The sequence below is a fragment of the Camelus bactrianus genome, chromosome 10 (assembly GCF_048773025.1).
Source record: "Camelus bactrianus isolate YW-2024 breed Bactrian camel chromosome 10, ASM4877302v1, whole genome shotgun sequence".
Lineage (NCBI taxonomy): Eukaryota > Metazoa > Chordata > Mammalia > Artiodactyla > Camelidae > Camelus > Camelus bactrianus.
In genome coordinates this window covers 37,847,434-37,868,842 of record NC_133548.1, presented here as the reverse complement: position 1 = coordinate 37,868,842, position 21,409 = coordinate 37,847,434, and positions in this window count along the sequence as shown.

Below are 21,409 nucleotides of genomic sequence, written 5' to 3'. Positions count from 1 at the left end.
TTATAGCATTTATTAGAATGTATGATTTTGACCACAGTTTGACAAAGAAAGCTCCTTACATCTTTGAAGTAATTTCTCCCCTCCTCCAAACGGTCTATTAGTGCCATCAAGGTTTTTTGTTTGTTTTGTTAATTTTTTTAAGCAAGGAGTTTCTACCTTGTAACTGGCTTATTACCTGGTGAATAAAAAATAATTATGGTAAAGCTCTGAAATAATCTTAAAGAAAAGGTAACTTCTTTATAAATCACACAGATAATGTAGCTTTCTTGGGACATGGTTAAATGTCTAAAGGTCATTGGAAGGATATTGATGACTACCTTGACCCTTTTAATTAAAGCTCTTGCCAAGCGCTAAATGATCACCTCAGTGCCACTTAACTAGAGAGTAAATGTAAACTCCATGCAAATTCTGCAAGTTGCTGAGTTCATCTTTTTCACACACACGAAAACATGCATATCTATATGTAGCTATAAAACTACATCTCATTTTTTGCTCACTGTCATTACCACAACTTTAAAGTGTTGGCCAGGTAATGCATGAGAGGAATTTATATGCTTGAGGAAAAGACATTAAAATATCTTTAGGGATATATCTAGAGCCAACTGAAAAGAATTTGAAAAATAAATGCAAGATTCAATTGGACAGAAAAGTGATTATTTGACTCCAAACCTGGATAAAGTGTTTCAAAATAACCATCTATCCAAATTGACTCATATAAAAGGGACCAGCATATCCAAGGAAAAATAGAATCATTTTGGAAGGAAAGAATATCTTTTATTTACTGTGGTTCACTCTTCTCAGAGTGCAAAACCTCTGGCATGACAAAAGGGTAATTTGGAATTTTTGGTGCTGGGATCGAGAAAATAAATCTCTAAAGATTGGGTTAAAAAATCTTTGGCAAGTCAGTTGCTTTCCAATTACTTGTTTTTAACAAAACTGACAAAGAACCTATTCAAGATACTTTCTTACAGATCATTAAAAATTATTTTTGAAGCTTAATCACTAGGTGGTTTCTGGTATTTAATGCAGAAGTAATTCAAAGAATTATGATATTGCTGTGACAAAATTTCTTCCACTCCCATTCTCACTTTTTATGTGAATGATGTGTCATAGTTCTTACGTTGATTAAAACAACTGTAAAAATAGGAATAGAATGAATAGATGGGTGCATCTGAGCATTTTTTTTATTTTAGTAATAATTAAGAATTGTCCATAGATACTACAACTGATTAAAAGATATCCTGTCTATCTTGTTAAGAGATGCAGTTCTAGGAAAAATCTACTTTAAATATTTAATAATTATATAACAAAAATATAACCAATATATAATGTTTAATTGATTCTATTATTAATATTTGTAATGAAAATTTATTTCAGAAGAAAATTTTATACTTGGAGTATTATAGATACAGGAAATAAAAATATATTCATCTCTTTTTTCAGAGAAGAATATAATGGGTCAAGCAAAAGACTCTCAGGCATAAAATGTACTGTGTTATGATAAAATTCAAGGGAAGAAGAACAATGTAAAATTTCTGACATTTAAAGAAGAACCTGTTCTTTTATTTTTTAAATTGATGATGTCATTATACATTGCTATGGTATTTAGATTCCAATGGACCTATTTAAAAGAGCAATATAACAGCTTTAAAATGTTGATATTTGCAATATACTGGAAAGTACAGATTTTACAACTCTTTAAACTTATGAGAAACATTTTAGATATCGCCTAAAAGAGGATAGTGAGCAAAATTATTTAAAATTACTGTACTGAGCCATGTGGACTTGTAATAATCTCACTTAGTTTAAATTTTCTGAAAAAGTAGACATAATTGTACCAAATTTACAGGGTACTTCTGTTAAATAAAATATTAAATGCAAAGGTCTTAGCATGGAATAAGCTCTCAATGAATGTTAATTCTAGTCCTTTTCATTTTTTAAGTGAAGAAACCAAGTTGAAACATGCCTAAGAAAGATGATGTGAAGCCAGCTCCATCTCCAATGAGAGGAGTGTGGAGCCAACACTTTGTATCAGCAGCCCTGGGTGCCAAAGTTAGTGGCAGGAACAGAACAGGGAACCAAGCAATTTTCCCCTTCCTCTGTATACTGAACACTTTCTATGTCTGGCACTGTGTATTAAACCCATTTCAGTCATTGTGCAATTTAATCATATGAAGAAGGCTATCTGGATTTTATATATTTTTTAATTATCTCCATATGGCAGATAAGGAAACAGCCTATGGGGTGTTAAGTAATTTGTCTGAGGTAAGGCAGCTAGTACATTTCTGAGATGGGAATCAAATCCAGGTTATGTTTGTCCCCAAACTCAATCCTGCCTGCTTTGAAAATTGTGTGCTTAGTTTCTATTCTACAAGCTTTCCCAAGAAGGCCACACCCAGGGAAGACCATGAGATTGGTGTCCAGGTTCTAGGAATAGGCCTTCACGGATGGAGGCCTCCAAAGCCCTGTGCCCAGGGGACAGCATGACTCACCAAAACCCATGCTTCAGACTGAGCTTTAGGTCAGACTCAGTGCTGGATTCTAGAGCCAGACCCCAGACTTAGAGAACTGCCACTGGGCCCCCACCTCCACCTCTTGTCATTTCCTGGCAGGAATGGCAGTCCCTGTCTTGGGTCAGGCTCATACAGCTACTGACCAGTTTCCATATACCCTGGGAAATCCAGTCTGGGCTCTGTGGGCAGCCTACTGTGAGAGGAAACATTTCTCTTAAGTCTGGGTCTTTGACCTAAAGTGCCATTCTTGCGGAAAGACTTGGTAGACTACAAAACCATCACAGTACACTGTAATAGATCCTCTAATAAGAGTAAGTGCAGGAGGAGTGAGATGATATAGGGGAAGGGCTCTCAACTCAGCGCAAAGAAGGCCCCCCTTGAAGGATGAGAGACACACTACAGGCTAAGGTAACTGTGAGAAATGGGGGAAAGGTGATAAGAGAAGGGAGGGGGAATGAAAAGGTCTTCAAGTGGAAGAAGATGGGTTAGATGGCAGAGGGCCTTAGTGCGTGGTCAAGAGTTTGGACTTTATCCAATACAATGGGGAGCAATGGAGTGTTTTAGGCTACACAGTGAACACCTCTCACTATGTGTGATCAGGGATTGGAAATAGATTAGGAAAGGGTGAAACATCTAAATTTAGAGACTTGGATGTAAGTCAGGCAAGAAATGATAAGGACTCCATTTTAAGTAGTGGCAATGGGAATTGAAAGGAGAAAATAACAGTTTTTAAAGTGTTGTCCTGCTTGCAAATGACCTGGAGGTGCATCTGAAAAATAATGCAGATTTCTAGACCAACCAGAGGGAGGATCTTTGATGGATAAGGCCCAGGAACCTGTAAGTTCATCAAGTACCCTGGCACAGCACCTTACAGTTGGGAAGGACCCACCAAATCTATTTCTCTCTGAGGAGTGAAGATTTTGGACTGTGCATTTACTGCCCCAACTTTTACATGTGAGAGCCAGAGAGGCTCAGCACTGGCCAGTCTCTTGGGACCACATTCAACAAAGAGGTGGTTTTTAAATGGGTCTGTGAGCACTTCCCAGGCTATCCTCTAGGTTCATCACAGAGGGAGCAGGCAAAAACTCAAAGCTTTCAATTTCTCCCTGGAAGGGGTTAGACTGCACACTTTCCCAAATGCTGCCTGAAAGTTGGGTTTCTAATCAACCTGCATGTGGGAGCTGACCGGGATCCTCCTTGGAGCCTGAAAGAGCTTGTGGGCACTTCCCCAGCCACACTGAGATGCTGTACTATGAACAATTACATGCCAATAAATTAGATCACCTGGAGGAAGTGGATAAATTCCTAGAAACATACAACTTACCAAGACTGATCATGAAGAAATGAAAAATTTGAACAAATCAATGAGTGAGGAGAGTAGATCAATAATCAAAAATATCCTAATAAAAAAAGTCCAGGACCAGATGGCTTCACTGATCATTTCTACCAAACATTTAATGAAGAATTAATGCCAATCTTTCTCAAATTCTTCCAAAAAATTAAAGAAGAGGGAGTACTTCTAAACTGATTTTATGTGGCTATCATTACCCTAAAACCAGACAAATATGCTACAGGAAAAGAAAATTACAAGCCAATATCCCTGATAAGCAAAGATGCAAAATTCTCAGCAAAATACTAGCAAACCATACTCAACAGCACATTAAAAGGATCACACATCATAGTTAAGTAGGATTTATCCCTGGATGCAAGGAAGGGTCAACATTTGCAAATCAATAAATGTAATATACCACATTAACAAAATGAAAGAAAAAATAATATGATCCAAGAAAAAACCCAATAAAAAATGGGCAGAAGACCTAAACAGACATTTCTCCAGTGAAGGCATACAGATGGTCAATAGGCACATGAAAAGATGCTCAATATAGCAATAAGGTATCACCTCCCACCAGTCAGAATGGCCATCACTTAAAAAGTCCATAAATAATAAATGCTGAAGAGGGTGTGGAGAAAAGAGAACCCTCCTACCTGTTGGTGGAAATGTAATTTTGGGTAGCCTCTATGGAAAACAGTGATTCCTCAGAAAGGAACAGAAATACCTTAAAAAACTAAAAATTGACTTACCCTATGATCCAGCAATCCCACTCATGAACATATATCTGGAGAAAACTCTAACTCGAAAAGATACACGCACCCCAGTGTTCATAGCAGCACTATTTACAATAGCCAAGACATGGAAGCAACCCTAAATGTCCATCAATAGATGAATGGATAAAGAAGTTGTGGTATATATATAGAAATTGTATACACACACACACACACACACACACACACACACACACACACAATGGACTACTACTCAGCCATAAAAAAGAATGAAATAATGCCATTTGCAGCAACAAATGGATAGACCTAGAGATTATCATACTAAGTGAAATAAGCCAGAAAAAGACAAAAACCATATGACATCACTTATATGTGGAATCTAAAAAAAGGACACAAATGAACTTATTTACAAAACAGAAACAGACTCACAGATATAGAGAAAAAACTCATGGTTACCAAAGGAGAAAGGGGTAGGGGAAGGATAAATTAGGAGTTTGGGATTTGCAGATACAAACTACTGTATTTAAAACAGATAAACCACAATGTTCTGTAATAACCTATAATAAAAGAATATAAAAAAGAATATGAATCATTATGCTGTATGGGATATTAAGAAAGAATACCTGCAATTTGTGACAATGTGAGTATACCTGGAAGTCATTAAGCTAAGTGAGATTAGCCAGAAAGAGAAAGACAAATATTGCATGGCTTGTATGTGTAGAACCTTAAAAAAAAAAAAGTCAAAATCATGGACACATAGAACAAAATTGTGATTTCCAGGGGGTGCGTGAAATGTGTTGATACTGGTCAAGTGGCACAAAATTTCAGTTATAAGATGCATAAGTTCTGAGGATCTAATGTACAGCTTGGTGGCTATAGCTAATAATACTGCATTGTATACTTGAAATTTGCTGGGAATAGATCTTAACTGTTCTCTTAGAAAAGCAACTATGTAGAGTGATAAATGTCTTAATTAACTCAGTTGTGATAACCCCTTTACAATGTACAAGTATCTCAACTAGTCAGGTTGTACACTTTAAATACATTGTAATTTTATTTATTGATTATACCTTAATAAAGCTGGGAAAAAAAGTAAAAGCATTGCTAATCACATTAGTAGTACATGAAATGAGGCTGGAGAAAGAGTCATAAATGAAGAGATAGACCAGCTGACTGGCTGCTTTGAGCACTAATCTATAAGGAATCTAAAACATATTTAGACAATCGGAAATACGTGCCTGTTCATTGTTTTCCACCACCTGACGGAAAATGGTGAAATGTATATTGTTCCCACTTCTGCTGAAGTAGATGGTGCCCTCTAGTGGAAATTTAGACAAGAAAAAAATCCTTGCTGGTGTCAACTATTATAACTAACTGCCTTCTCCACTAGCTACTTGTGGTTTTTAAATTTCCTATAAATTAAACATAATTAAAAATTCTCTTTCCAAGTTTCTCAACCACCTTTGAAGTGCTCAGTAGCCACATGTGGCTAATGGCTACTGTACTGGATGGCACAGATAAAGAACATTTCCGTCACTGGGTGTCATATCTTACAGGCTGTGTCACTAACCCTGAACCAAACAGCTGACATGCCTTAAATCTGTTGTCACAGTCAACTGAAATTCTAAACCACTAAAATAGATAGCATTGTGTTTTTTACCAGGAATGAGTAATTTCTTTGTTGTCTAATTTTTTGTCTCTTTAAAATACCTCTCAAAAGTAGTTTCAGAAAAATCACAATTCCAAACATTTAGCTTTAAATAAACAAAAGTGTTTTATTAAATATGGTTTTTAGAATAAACAGGCATATTATTTTCATTCCTAGAATAAAATACAGCAAAATAATATTGAACAATTTAAAAAATAATTTTGACTTGAAGTAATATTCTATTTTTAGCTTCTGTGTATTCCCCATTCTACTCTTTTCGGGTTGGTCTCTATCTTCCTCAATGACAGCAAGGAGATTTCAGGCTTTTATTATTTCTGGGACTACAAGTTATTCCCTAATGCTATTTGGAAAGCATGTTTTGTCATATACAATCCATGCCATTTCCCCTGCACAAAAGCTGAGTAGTGGCACAAGAAAACCAATGAGGATTTACAAATACTTGTCTTATACATGCTGGTCATGACCATACCAGTAGAATAAATAACAGGTAGGCACCATGTCCCAGAAATTCTTATCAGGTAAAATCTTCACTTATCTACTATTGCAACCATTCTTTAAAAAATCCCAGTCACTGTCCTTTGCACATGCTTCTTTCAAAACCCACATCAAATCTGCCCTTTCTTTTTTAATAGAAAAATATTAAAAATGTTATCTTTTTCTCATGCTTTGCTTTCAAGTGTCTTGCTGACTGACACATATTTTTTACGCTTATTAAGTTAAATCACCTTTATCTACTGAGTCAATTCATTCTATTTCTACCATAAACACGGGCATGCAAAATATACCCAACAATGTACAACCACATAATTATATATTTTCATTCTGAATCTTTTACAAAATCTTTTTCTCTACATATTCATTTGTCTAATGATTTCCTTCTATTTTAATGTAATATAATTCTTTTCGACCAACAGTTTGAGAACTGGAATTTCTTCATCAGGCCTTGGAAAAAATGAACATGAATAGAGGCTTGAGAGATAAATGATCTCTAATAAATAAAACATAAGACAAATAAATGTAACACTTTGCAGTTTGGTCTCCAAAAGCTACTTGTGCATATGTGCAGAAAGCTTGAGAGTGACATGGCTCTGTAGATGCATTTGTGAAAAATATTTAGTAGTTTTAATGACTCTTGATTTTAAGATATGTTGACAATGTGACGGGGTAGTTGATACAGCTAGAGTGGCTGTCTGACTGTCCCCTCCACTCTCTGAGAGCAACAATAATACATCAGGTTAGACATGTCAAAATAAATTACCCACCACCAGTTGGCCCTGGTGTTACCTGACAAAGATTGGCCAGCCAAAGTCTGTTTTCAGGATTTGTCACCTGAAACTCTGAGAAGAGACTTGGTGGTTTCTGTTACTGAGATGTGAGATATAGCACCTGAAAGTCCCTGCATTTCCTGGCACAAGAGTCCTGGAAGGATTCAGTCCTGTAAGGAACTCATCTTTGTTCTAGTTGCCCCTCTGGACTTTCTGACCTTTCAGAGAGGTTAAATAAGATTTTTAATCCCAGTTATTGTCCTCTGTACAAACTTCCTTCAAAATCCCTTATCTTTGCAATACATTTTCTTTTGCTTAGGCTCCTTTCACTTGGCTTTCTATCACTTGAAACCAAAGTTGAGACTAAATGCTGTTCTCTAAGGAACTAATGCAATCTTAGTCTATAATATTATAAGTATTAAGACAAGATAAATGTATTCATATTTTATTCTAAACTGTAGCATTATACTAATTCTGGATGGTGAAGAGATTCAAAATCACATCATATAAAAGAAGGTTAAAGAAACTGGAAATTTAATTTGGAAAAGAGGAGACTCCACTGGGACAATGATAACCTGATATATGGCTATTAAGTTTGTTTTTTACTCTTTCAGATTACCTAAAGTTCAACATGCTTTCAATGCCTAAATCTCCTCTCTAGACTACCTGCCTAGTAGATATCTGGCATATTCTTGACTCATCCAGGGATTCAACAATTATTCAACAGATAGTCTTTGATACCCACAATGTGCTAACCACTATACTGGAAATTTGTGTTTTAGCAATGAGGAGAGATGTCTCTGCCCTCATGACAAATAGAGTCTCATTGAGAATTCAATTACCACTTGAAACGTTCCATCCTCAGAAAATTCTTTCTGGGCCCAGTGGAAAGAAAATGTGGGAATATATGGTTTATTTGAGTTGTTTGAAAATGGCCGGATTTGAATGAGAAGAGATATTTAGATACATTTAGATAACTTTCCAGTCCTGAGATTATTTGAGAATAAAACAACCTTGATACCGGTGGTTTCCAATCTTTGGGCTGCGGATCACAAAGGAGCCAAGGAATTATTTCAGAGGGCTCAGGTATCCATATGTGCTTCAGTGACTGTTTAAGATGAAATAAGCAATATTGCCACTTCTATCATGCAAGTAGCAATTGAAATTTTTATTCATTTATGCATTCATCCATTAAGTATATATTGATAACCCACCAGGTCTCAAGAGACTGTTTTAAAAGCTGGAAGGGTGGGGGTGGGAAACAGAACAAAAAATATTTGGAAAGATTGTGAATCATTGCTTTGAGCTATTTGCAATACTCAGCTTTATTTACTGTGTGCTTTCATCAGAAGAACAGATGGCAAATCCATGATTCTGTTGGCTTTTTTTTTTTTTTTTTTTTCTGCAAGGCTGGGTGGTGTCTGTGCTTCACATACTATGTGATAGTTATTAGGATATAAATGGTACTCTACAAGCTGTGTGATCCAGGACAATTTAAACATTTTAAGAATTTTATCTTGACCTGTGGTTGTGAATAAAATTAATTTGACTGAAAGTCACATTATTTTGCTATATTCACAAAGAAAAGAATTTCTTCTTTTTTATGGCAGTTAATTTAAAGTGAAACTGATGTGTTCAAAAATAATGAGATGTCTGTTTCCATGGCAGTAGTACAAGAACAGCCCACAAAGAGGAAGATTTCAAAAGCTCCGGTAACCTGTCCTCAGAATTCTGTGGTTGCTTAATAATCTCAGGAGACTCTGGACTCCTAGGACTTATAGATTGCTGATTGCAGCGGGAAAAGAAAATCTCAGACTCCACTCTTTGCTCCTTCTTTTCACAGTGCTAATGTATGAGGGCAAGGCTCTAGAGACCCATTAGCCAAGTTGTGTCCTAAAAAGACGGTAGTTAAAACTAGTGAATGGTGCTGGCTATCTTAGTGCTTTATACTGATTATAATATTATTGATGTAACATTGGTTTACAACACTATATAAGTGCCATGTGTACATTATATTTCTACTTCTGTATACCCTATGGCATGCTTACCACCAAAAATTTTATTTCCATCCATCACCATACAGTTGACCCCCTTTGCTCACTGCCTGCCCACCCCTACCTCCCTCTTTACCTCTGAAAACCACTGCTCTGTTCTCTGTACTACATGTTTTTTTCTGTTTGGTTTGTTCAATTATTTTGCTTTTTGTTTGTTTTTTATATCCCGTATGAATAAAACCATATGGTGTTTGTCTTTCTCTGTCTAACTTATTTCACTTAGCATAATACCCTCAAGGTTCATCCATGTTGTGCCCAGTGGCAAAGCTTCATCTTTCTTATGGCTGAGTAGTATTCCATTTGTGTGTGTGTGTGTGTGTGTGTGTGTGTGTGTGTGTATGTATACCACATCTTTATCCATTTATCTGTTTATGGACACTTGGGTTGTTTTCATATCTTGGCTATTGTAAATAATGCCATGATGAACATGGAGGGACATATATCTTTTTGAATTAGTGTTGTTGTATTCTTTGGATAAATGTTCGGAAGTCGGGTAGCTGGATCATGTGGTAGTTCTAGTCTTAATTTTTCTGAGGAATCTCTGTACTGTTTCCCACAGTGGCTGCACCAATTTATATGCCCACCAATAGTGTATGAGGGCTCCCTTTTCTCTACATCCTCACCACTTGTTATTTCTTGCCTTTTTGAGAATAGACATCCTAAAAGGCATGAAGTGATATCTCATTGTGGTTTTGATTAGCCTTTCCCTAATAATTAAACATCTTTTCATGTGCCTGTTGATCATCTGTATGTCTTCTTTGGGAAAATTTCTATTCATCTTCTCTGCCCATTTTTAATTAATTGTTTTTATTGTCATTGAGTTGTGTGAGTTCTTTATATAATTTGGATATAAACCCCTTATCGAATATATCATTTGCAAATATCTGCTCCCATTTGGCAGATTGTCTTTTTGCTTTGTTGATGGTTTCCTTTGCTGTGCAGAAACTTTTTAGTTTGATGTAGTCCCATTTGTTTATTTTTGTTTTTGTTTCCCTTGCCTGAGAAGAAATATCTAGAAGGATATTACTAAGATCCATGTCAAAGAGTTTACTGCATATGTTTTCTTCTAGGAGTGTTATGATTTCAGGTTTTTATGATTTTTATGATTTCTTGCATTCAAGTCTTTAACCATTTTGAGTTGATTTTTGTGTATAGTGTGTGATAGTGGTCTAGTTTCATTTTTTAATTGGGTTTTATCATGAATGAAATCTCTTTCTGGTTTATACGGCTTCTGTGCTTGCCAAGTAATTTTTAATTTCTAAATTTGCCTCTTGATTAACCAGCTGCCAAGAAGCAGAAACAAGTATAGTATTCACAGTGGAGGTATATCCTCCATTGTAAATTAGTATATTTTCATGGAATTAGAAGATCTGATCAGCCTTCATAGTCATGGTTTTCTACTCTAAATTAGTAAATTTTATCTTCTGACTTCTGTATCATTTATTGAGAATTTGAGATCCACCAACTTGAATTCATGGGTAAAATTAAACTGGAAAAGGAGACCACAACCTTGGACCATGATACTTTCTCATGAGACTCTGCCTAAGCAACTATCTCTTAATCCCAGGTGAATTCTCACTTTCAAACTGGTCCTTTGACCTAGAGATAAATCAGATTATTGGAAAAGTGAAGCATAGTCTCTGTTGCTTGCTAAAAACAAAATTAAAAAAGATATCTTTGTCCAGATACATGGTTTTATCTCCAACTCACTCTGAAAAGCTACTTCCCAAACTGATATCTATATATGCATAGATGGTTCAATATAGTATTCATTTCCTAGAGCAGAACTGGATTTCTGCCTTATAAATGCCAATTAAAAATTCCCAGATTTCCAATAAGTTAGAATACTCCCTCACACCATACACAAAAATAGACTTAAAATGGCTTAAAGACTTAAACATAAGACAAGACACTATAAACCTCCTAGAAGAAAACATAGGAAAGCATTACTGACATAAATCTTAGCAATCTTTTCCTAAGGCAGTCTACCCAGGCAATAGAAATAAAAGCAAAAATAAACAAATGGGACCTAACTACACTTGTAAGCTTTTGCACAGCAAAGAAAGTACAAACAAAACAAAAAGACAACCTATGGAATGGGAAAAATATTTGCAAACAATGTGACTGACAAGGGCTTAATCTCCAGAATATACAAATAGGCCATATAACTTAATAACAAAAAACCAAACAACCCAATCCAAAAATGGGCAGAAGACCTAAACAAGCATTTCTTCAATGAAGACATACAAATGGCCAATAGGAACGTGAAAAAAATGCTCAATACGTTAATTATCAGAGAAATGCAAATCAAAACTATAATGAAGTATCACCACACATCAGTCAGAATGGCCATCATTAAAAAGTCCACAAATAATAAATGCTGAAGAGGGTGTGGAGAAAAGGAAACCCTCCTACATGGTAGGTGGGAATGTAGTTTGGTGCAGCCATTATGGAAAACAATATGGAGAATCCTTAAAAAACTGAAAATTACCATATGATCTAGCAATCCCATTCCTGGGCATATATCCGGAGGGAACTCTAATTTGAAAAGATTCATGCACCCCAATGTTCATAGCAGCAGTATTTACAATAGCCAAGAGATGGAAGCAGCCTAAATATCCATCAACAGATGACTAGATAAAGAGATGTGGTATATTTATACAATGGAATACTACTCAGTCATAAAAAGAATGAAATAATGCCATTTGCAGCAACATGGATGGACCTGGGGATCATCATACTAAGTGAAGTAAGCCAGAAAGAGAAAGAAAAGTACCATATGATATCATTTATAGGTGGAATCTAAAAAAAATGACACAATGAACTTATTTACAAAACAGAGACAGACTCACAGACATAAAAAACAAACTTACGGTTACCAGAGGGGAAAGGGGTGGGAAGGGATAAATTTGGAGTTCAAGATTTACAGATAATAACTACTATATATAAAATAAATAAATAATAAGTTTATACTGTATAACACAGGGAACTATATTCAATATCTTATAGTAACCTATTAAAAAGAATATGAAAATGAATATATGTATGTATTTGTATGACTGAACTACTATGCTGTACACTGGAAATTGACACAACATTGTAAACTAACCTATACTTCAATCTCAAAAAGGTTCAAAAAATCATGAAAAAAAATTTAAAAATAAACAACAAGTTTATACTATATAGCACAGGGAACTATATTCAATATCTTGTAGTAACCTATAATGAAAAAGAATATGAAAAAGAATATACGTATTTATCTGTATGACTAAAATATTATGCTGTACACCAGAAATTGTCACAACATTGTAAACGACTATACTTAAATTAAAAGATAAATTTTTAAAAAAGATAAATTAAAAATTCCTAGATTTCAAACATTTATCTTAAATGAACTTTAGAAACTCTATTATTATTAATACTCTAGAGGTTTGATTAGGGGAATTAGGATCAATGAGTAAAAATATTTCGAAGATCGTTCTCAGGCTTAACTCAGTTACAAATCTGGCTTAAGTTGTACTGATCATAACGGATTATCCATAAACTGAGTTCTGGCTATGACAAGCTACGTTGGATCTAATGATGCATCTGTAAATAACTTTTAATTTTGAACAGTAAATAAACAGGATGAGGAATCCGGTACAGAGTGGGTTTCATCAATTAGGAAGCTTAAGGGTGTTCTTGTTATTGAATGCTTGGCATATGACCTGAGGGAGGTTTAATGGCAGAAAAAGTATCAGCAAGAGGTTTTGTGTGTGTCACTATCTCTAGATATGATAAAAATGATAATAGCCCATTAATTACACATTCAGGAGAAAACCATATTGTTCAGTAGAAAAACCCATTTCCTGGAATTGGAATTACTGTTAAATGTCTTTTTAAAATGGTTTTTATTTTCAAAAGTGAAAAAAGCTTTTTGTTTGTTTCTTATGATAAAGGTAATGGGATTAATGGGAAAGATGGTGGTGTAAGTGCACATTTATCCATGCTTGATGTTTACTGAAAGGAAGCAGAAGAACCAACTAAGAAAAAGAAAACTTCATTAATGCTGAAACTAGAGCAGGCTTCATCTTCATAACACAATGTCTGGATAAAGAACGCCAAGGCAGGAATAGGATTCTTCTGCTCATGAGTGTGTGGGCTGGGCTGTGGGAAGGGTGTGGAGATGGTACAGAAGAACCCCAGTGGTACTTCTCACTGAAGGGGGAAAGATACTTGTGGTATGAGTGGGCTGCAGGAAGGATGGTAAACATCTTTTTGGGAGCTGGAAGAAAAGTTGTATGGCTAAATAGTACCATTCTGTTTCTCTTCCTAACTTCCTAAGCAGTAGAATCTATAAACATTCCACAGATGAATCTTTATTGGAGCTGTGGACCAGAAATAATAATATTGACTCACAAAATCAAGTGTTTACTAATTCTTTAAAGAGAAAAATCTCAATGTTGAAAATAGATTTTACATCAGAAGCAGTAAAGTGAGTGTGCATTTAAGGGGTGTCTTCCACAGAAAATGGATGATAATGAAAGATTTTTAATAAATTCAGAAAGAAAACACAGACTATAATTTCCAGACTATAATTTTACATAGACACAGCTTCCTACCCACCCACACACCCATCCACCATAGGCAGCTAAGTAGTAGAAGAGGGAATATTTACTGAAAAATTTATCCCTTTACCTCTAGTGCTAATGGAAAGATTAGTATAATGACTTAGTAAATAGGAAGGAGAGTCAAGTAGTTTCTGTTTGTACTAATCTGGAACAAGTATTACTTACATTATGTGATAAATATGCAGGAAATTACCAGTATGCACAATAAACGTTTTATAGCACAAAGAATTAAAGGGACATTTTATGCAAAAGGATGAAAATAACATTTGAGACATTTGCTCTAGAAAACAGAAAATTTCAGCTCTAACCATTTTGTGCTTATGGATTCAAGCAGGAGATTTTACAATAGAGTGAAATGAAAAAGCTACTAGAAAAACTAAGATAAGAGAAGGGAGATAAAGATCAACTTCTAGACAAATAATATTACTCCGATGTTAATTTCCTGTTTTTGATAATTATGCTATGTTTATGTAAGTTGTTAACACATGTATCACTGATGAACAATGTGTCTAGAACAATAGTAGGACTAGTAGTTACTCAATAAATATTTGTTGAATAAATTAATTTCATCCAGAATGGTGTGCCACAGTAGTAAAGAGTGATTATTAGAATTATACAGAAGCTATTTAAAAGCACATAAATCTAGGTTCCACCTCATATCTATTTAATTAGAATCTGAAAAAGTGACAGAAGTTGATGACAACACAATAGTAACAAGAGACTTCAGCGTATCTTAGTCCTTGACAGATTTTGTAATTTAGAAAAATCCAGAGAAGACCTTACTCATATAATTAACAGACTAAATCTAATATAGTGATTTTAAACATTTTTAAGGCTGTGGAATTTTTTCTTCAAATTATATCTTATATAGACTCTCAAGGATTAAGAGATGCAGTTCTGATACTTGTTATATAGCTATTGATTTAGCAAATGCAGTCTTTTTGATGCCCATAAGTAAGGAGAATCAGAAGCAGTTTTCATTCATTTGGGATGAGCAACAGTTCACATTTATGAATTTACTCTGTGGTCTGTGCCTGCCCTCTGTCACAATATAGGAGTCCAAAGGGACTTTGATCATCTGGACATTTGGCAGAATATTCCATTGGTTTGATATATTGATGATACCACATCCTTGATGAGCAGGAAATAGTGAATGCTCCAAATGCCTGTGTAAGACATATGTGCTCCAGAGGTAGGAGATAAAGCTTTATAAATGTTCAGGGGCCTGCCACATTGGGGAAGTTTTTAAGGTCTCATGATCTGATATAGACTTTGGCATGAGACAGAATTGGCTTGAATTCATGTTGCATTACTCATTAGCTGTGCATCTTTGAATAAGTTCCTTAACCTTCTAAGTCCGAGTAAGGGATTTATGAAGATCTTAGAATGGTCCTGGCATGTAGTATACATTTAATTAATGTACATGATGTTCTCCTTATTATTATTACTCATTTTAGGGATCAGAATCTTGACTGCAATTGTGGTTTGGGTCCAGCCAGTCCAGAAATCTATTTATAATAATGTCTGGGAGCATTCTTTAACTTGGGAATATAGAGTAGTAAAATAGGCTAAACTGAGAATATCTGAGCTCACATTATGGAATGGGAAACTGGAGTGAGTTTAATTATATGGATGACTTTAAGATGATTTACTTTTATTATGTATTATTATTTTAAATTTAATTTATTATTACCCATGCATCTTCTCAGGAAGACTAGAGCCTTGTCCCCTCCTTTTTACTGACGCCTTCCCACAACAGGTGGGGTGAATTATTTGATGGATGTGACTAGAGGAATGTAATAGCAGTCAGGCTACTTTAATAGGGGCAGGATCCTTACAATAAAAAGTAGGTTTGTATCTCTTCCTCTGCTGGTCTCCTTGCTGATATGGACTCAGCATGGGAAAGGGTGCTGAGCCCTGTCTGGGGAAGGCAGACTGGGCTTCTGCTCTCTGGGTTTTGGCTTCTTCATCTGTTCCTAGACAGTTGAGTCAGGTTAATCCTTCATCTCCAATTCAGGAGGAAGGTGTACTTTGCCCTCTGGTCTAAATCACTTTCTTCAATTAAAAAAAAAAAGCTTGCTGATATTTTGATTTAGCTCTAACATTAATCTATAACAATGGTGACTATAAAATGAGATTCTGATATCCATTTTCATTTGTTTAGTCACTGATTGATCACTAATTATTCACCCATTCATTCATTCTGATATTTATTACTCAATATTTATTATGTACTGGGAACTCTCTCAGACACTGCAGCTACAGAGTACATAAAAAGGACTAAAATCCCAGCCTCCATGAGACATATTCTAGTAAGGAAGTCAGACCATAAAAAAACATTAAAAAAAGATAGAAGTGTATAAAATATAAAACATACATGGTGATAAATACTACTGAGAAAGAATGAAGCAGAGACAAAAGCTAGGAAGTGCTGTGAGTGGGAATGGGGTTGAATTTTGGATTGGCTGTTCAGGGAAGATGTCACTGGAAGTAAAGGACTGAAGAAAAGGAAGGTGCAAGGCCTGAGGCTGCCTAGGGGAAGGGTCCCAGGTGGAATGACGATGACGTGTACAGGGTGGAGGGGGGAGTGTGCAGAGATGGCCAGTGTGGCCAGTAGGAATTTTGACACTTTGAGTGGCAAGGGAACTTTGGAGGGTTTTGAACACAGGAGTGACATGATATGCATTACATTTTAACAGTAACAAAACAGACAAAATTCCTGTCCTCGTGAAACTTTTATTCTAGTAGAGGAGGCAGACAATAACAAAATAAATAAGTAAAATCTAGAGAATGGAAGGTGATAAGTGCTACTAATCACCCTGCTGAGGCAGGGAAATAGGATATTCTGGCTGCAGCATTGCAGATAGACTGTTGGGGGCCCTGGAGAGAATGTGAGGGTGGATGCAGGGTGAGAAGTTAGAGACTATTGTAGATCAAGGCAGGAGGTGGTGAGGGTGGGTGGTGTAGGGAGATAGTAGAGGAGGTGGAGGGACATTGCAGATTCTGGCCATATTTAGAAGACAGAGTCAACCAGGATTTGTTGGTAGGCTGGATATGTGCTGTGAGAGAAAGAGAGTTCCAGGCTGACTCCAAGGTTTTTTGGCCGAGCAAGGAAGGATGGAGTTGTCATTAGCCAAAGGAGGAAGACCATGGGTGGAACAGGTTTAGGGGGAACTGGGTACTTGCTTTGAACCTGTTAAGTTTGCAAGGCCTATTAGACATCCATAGAGACGTAGAGGGGATAGTCTGGTGTTAAGATAGAAAAGCTGGCATGAGGTTTTCCTTTTCAGGTCATGCTTATCTTGAATGATACTTTCTCTCTGGGAGGCAGTGAAGAGGATTGGGTCTATAGTTCGATTACCTGGGTTTGAGTCTGATTCTAAGACTCACTAGCACTGTGCTCTTGGGGAAGTACTTAATCTCTCTGTGGCTCAATTTTATTATCAGTAAATGGGAAATACTTGTGTGACTCATAGGATTGTTGTGAAAATGAAATGAAATGAGTTCATACTTCTCACGATCTTGGCAGTGTGCCTGGCATGAAATAAGTATTCAAAAGAAAAGTTTTAAAAAGTAATAATAGCAGTAGCTAACACTTATATAGCCCTCACTTTATGCTAGGTACTATATACTGTTCTATTTATATGTATATAAATTCATTTTATCACTCATAAAACTGTAAGAGGCAGATATTATTACCTTATAATGGTCTGAAAGGTTAAATTACACAGTTAGCAGGTGGCAGAGTTGGGATTCAAGTCCAGGCAATCTGGCTCCAGAGTCCATGCATTTTGGAATATGTTAACTATGGTTATTGTTTCCTTGGGTTTTTCATTCCTTGTATCAGAGCATCCTTTCTTTTTGGAATGCACAAGGTTAAATTTATTTTGAATGTAACATTATCCAGAAGAGGTGGTACAAAAACAGGTCACAAAATACTGAAAAATACACTCTGGGATCTTCACATGAAAGATTAAAAGAGGCAAAATGTAGTGTAGCCCATAAATTGACACAACGTTGTAAACTGACTATACTTCAATTAAAAAAAAAATACAGTGGTAGCACAGCCTTTTAAGTATCTCATTCTTATGCCTGCCTGAGGTTCAACTTCTTTTTAGGAAAGATCTCTTGACACTTTCATGATGGTAGAAGATAAAATGTAGAGCATCCATTCTTAATCTGCTTATGAACCTGCTCAAAGTTCACTTAGAGTCCGGTATTTATCAATTGTACTTCTAAGGAGTATTGTTACCTCCAATATACTTTGTGAAGTATAATTTCTAATTGCCCTCGGAATGACCTAGCTCTCCACTTGCCAGGTCTTGTTGCTTCCTATCCTCTAATTTGAGCACTCTGTCTTCTGTAACTGGGTGATCAGCATTCTGCCCTTGCAGTGGCAACACAGGGATTCAGTTCTGCCTGCTTTGGTACGAAGTATCGATTCCTGGTTCAGTCAATCTCCTGTGGCTGCTGCCACATTGGGGCATTCTTGCTTTACCATTTTGTGTTCATTCTTATGTGGACAATAGTTGCATAGCTAAATGGAAACCTAAACATTGGGGTTCACTTATGTCACATCACAGACATCATATATAGCAAATATTATTTCTAGTAGCTATTTATAAGCTCTCTAATCAGGACCTTATTAGGTAAAATATAATATTTTAATAATTAAGAAAATATCTTTTTTTGGAAATCAGTGACTTTTACTTTATCTTCACTTATTTATTTACTATTTATTATTTACTATTATCTTCACTTACAGGTTGCTTACCTGTATTATTTTTCTTCTCTCTAAAAAATTTCTTTTAACATTTCTTGTAAGTCAGGTCTACTGGCAGCAAATTCCCTCAATTTTAATTGGTCTGAGAAAGTCTTTATATTTCCTTCACTTTTGGAGAATAATTTCAAAGGGTACAGAATTCTAGGTTGATGGAATTTTTTTACTCTTAACACTAAGTATTTTATTTCCCTCTCTTTGTGCTTGCATGGGTCCTGAGGGAGGTCAGAAGGCATTTTTCTCTTTGTTCCTCTGTAGATGCTTTTTAAACTTCAGCTTCTTTCTTTATCTTTGATTTTCTGTAGTTTGAAAATGATATGCCTAGGTGTAGGTTTTTTCTTTTTGTGTGTGTGTGTTTTTTGCATTTATTTGGCTTAATGTTCTCTTAGCTTAATGGATCTGTGGTTTGGTGTCTGACATTAATTTGCAGATACTCTCAGTCATTGTTATTTCAAATACATCTTCTGTTCCTTTCGCTCTCTCTTATCCTTCTAGTATTTTCATTACACATATGTTACACCTTTTGTAGCTGCCCCATAGTCCTTGGATATTTACTTTTGTTTTTTCAAGTCTTTGTTCTCTTCACTTTTCTGTTTTTGGAGGTTTCTGTTGACATATCCTCAAGTTCCAAGATTCTTTCCTCAGCCATGTCTAGTTTACTAAGTTCATTAGGGCATTCTTCATTTTATTAGTATTTCTGCTGCCTAGCATTTCTTTTTGATTTTTTCTTAGGATTTTCATCTCTCTACTTAAATTTCTCATCTGTTCTTACATGCTGCCTACTTTATCTGTTAGAGCCCTTGTTATATGATTCATATTTGTTTTAAATTCTTGGTCTGAATATACCAACATCCCTGCCGTGACTGCTTCTGATGCTTGCTCTGTATATTCATGTTGTAGTTTTTGTTGTTTAGTATGCCTTGTAATTTTTTCTTGATAACTGAACATAATGTACCAGGTAAAAGGAACTGCTGTAAATAGGCCTTTGGTAATGTGGTGGTGAGGTGTCGGGGGAGGGGAAGCATTCCATGGTCCTATAATTAGGTCTTAGTCTTTTAGTGATCCTATGCATTTGGACTGTGAACTTCACAAGTCTTTCTCAGTGTTTTTCTCCCCCCTCAGGTGGGAGAGTATGGCTAGAGTAGAAGAAGGCTTGAGTTGACTGTAGTTGGATATTTCCCTTCTTCCAGGATAGTTAGGCCATGATAATACCTCAGCAAATTAGGCTCTGGTTAACCAGTTTCTCCTGAGGGCAGACTTTGTTAAAAAAAACAACAGAATGAGCTATTGTATTTCAAAATGGTTCCTTTTTCTCCTTCCCCTGCTGAAAGCACAAGGGAAGTTTTCTCCAATATTTACTGTGAGATTCTGGTCAAACTCCCAGAGGTGAATCTCACAAAACTGAAGCCTTCCCGTGCTCCCTCATGCCTGGGTTACCCTGGAATTTTTAGTGTTGTCCACGTGGAGCCTCCAGCAACTCCTCAGTTACGGTTTAGGTTTTCCAACTCTAGCATTGGTTCCAAAGAGGTTTCCCCTTTTGAGTCTCTTTTCTGGTAATCCATGAATTCCTGTATTCACCTGTCTGTCTCCAATTTTGAGCAAAGCAGTTTTCCCTGTATCCACAATTGTTTCATGGGTCTTAGAAAAGTTGTTGACTTTTCTGTCTGTTCAGATTGTTATTGTTAGGATACAGTGGCAACTTCCCAGCTCCTTTTAGGCTGAACCAGGAACTGGAAGTGGCAATCAGTGACTTTTAATCATGTAGAGATTTTAAATATTTAGGCATAATCATAGTACATGTATAATAACAACCTAAAGCAATGGCTTTATTGTGTGTTTCTAAAAACAATAGAGCTATATTTTTTATAAGGAAAATTTCATGTTACATAGTTAATTGAGAATAAAAATCTACTCTTTGAACTCTCTGTAAAATGATATAAACTAGAGGTTAGCAAACTATGATCTGTGGGCCAAATCCACCTGCTGCCTATTTCGCTATGGTCCGTGAGCTAGAAGTTCTTTTTAATTTTTTAATGGTTGATAAACATCAAAAGGTGAATGATATTGTGTGACACATGAAAATTAGGTGTAACACAAATTACCGTTTCTATAAATTAAGTCTTATTGGAACACAGTCACACGGTTACATGTGGGGATGGCTGCCTTCCCACTACAGATGCTGCCTTCTTACTACAATGACAGAGCTGAGTAGCTGTGACAGAGATTGTATAGGCTGCAAAGCCTGAAATATTTACTATCTGTCCTTTGCAGAAAAAGTCTGCTGATCCCTTAATTAAACTAATAAAGCCTTAAATATTTACTATCTGCTCTTTGCAGAAAAAGTCTCCTAACCCTTTAAAATAAACTTAACTAAGGATGCCTGAGGCCAGGATCCCACATCACTTGGTCAGGATCTGTTTGCCCCTCTCCTCACAACCTGCAGAGTTGTCATTT